The sequence below is a fragment of the Acyrthosiphon pisum genome, chromosome A1 (genome assembly GCF_005508785.2).
Source record: "Acyrthosiphon pisum isolate AL4f chromosome A1, pea_aphid_22Mar2018_4r6ur, whole genome shotgun sequence".
Taxonomy (NCBI): Eukaryota; Metazoa; Arthropoda; class Insecta; order Hemiptera; family Aphididae; genus Acyrthosiphon; species Acyrthosiphon pisum.
In genome coordinates this window covers 70,688,163-70,689,790 of record NC_042494.1, presented here as the reverse complement: position 1 = coordinate 70,689,790, position 1,628 = coordinate 70,688,163, and positions in this window count along the sequence as shown.

Below are 1,628 nucleotides of genomic sequence, written 5' to 3'. Positions count from 1 at the left end.
TTATATATAATATATTAATTTAACAATTATCTCGTAAATCTCAAAAATCTCGTAAACGGTGCATTAATTTATTGACATTTGTAATTTGTATACTATTATTGTTTAATGTTTTATAGATTCTCAGAGGAGCGAAAATATGATGGTATTGGCGTGTGTTTTTTTCTTTTTGTGAATTGTGAATGCATATTTTGATAAGTCAAAATTGAAAATTCCAAGTAGTTTTAGGAAGCATTAGGAAAAACAAAAAAAAAAATTAATTTACGCAAAACCAATTTTTGAAAAATCTATTTTATTTTTTTGTTGTAACTCAAAAACTAATAACAGTAGACCCTTTAAATTTTCGCCAAATATTTATATGGCCACTGCCTTAAAAACATCCCTTTGGTTCGGCGTAAGAACATCTCAAAATAGATTTCCAGCTGATGCTTTGATCCCGGTGGCGGATGGCAGGTGAGCTCGGCCAAGTGCGGAGATCCGACGTCGACACGGTAGGTATACGAAATAAGTGCGGAAAACCTGCCTGCTGCCTGCAAACACGGGGATGAAAAAGATCGAACAGACGAACGAGCACAGTGGCGTATGACACAAGCGTGATAACAGTGCAAGGGGAGGGGATCGAACTACCGCGAGTCCGCGAACATACAAAGCCCGCAGCGACGTTTAAAAGCCAGTGCCCAAACCATAGGGTAATAATACTGGCACAAACCACAGACAGGGGCGGATTTGTCCCCAAATCCGCCCCCATGGCTCTTTAAATACATGTCTATTGTCTATTATTATATTATAATTTTTTATAGCTTCTGTACTGTAGTAGAATAGTATATTATTTATCTGCGAGGCCTATTTTTGTGTTTAATACGAAATTCGTTTTGTGTAGTACGAAAATATAATGTGTGAAACGACCAACGAATATTCTGAAACAGTATTTACATCATTTTAATTAATAATAAATTACCTACGCTCATTGGCGCAACTAGACATTCGAACTAAGGGGTGCTTAAGCTCCACGTTTTTTATGACTCAATAGGACATAACACCTAAAGATTTTTTTAAGGGGGTGCTAATTTTGACTTAGTGGGTACTAAGGACCCAAAGCACCCCCCTAGTTGCGCCAATGCCTATGCTATATTTTGTGAAAACAATTATTGATTATGATATTATGATAACATAAATAATATTTAATATGCTTTGGTCCTATAATTTTCTAAAAAACATGTTATAATATTTGTAGGTGCACTTAAAAATTACTAATAACTAGGTTGCGTAAAGTTTAAAAAAAAACACTTGTATTGTTTTTATTAAAATAAAATGGGCCCACGCTTTATGCGTTGTACTAAAATAGTAAAATGTGTGTACCTACTACCTAATACGAAAAATGATAAACAATATGCTCTGCTCATCTGTTTCTATAATCAATGAAACTTTAAATTCAGTAAATATTTAATAGCATGTTCGTCGACGACAAAGTCAGAAACATATGTTTTCGATAAATGTTTCTTGGTCTGGACCGGGCTTAAAGTACCTTTACAAATCTACGATACCTAATAATTCTAAATTGATCTAACGCAACTAATAAACGGCAAAACTACGATAAAATAAAACTACGCGTATTACACAATAATACAATA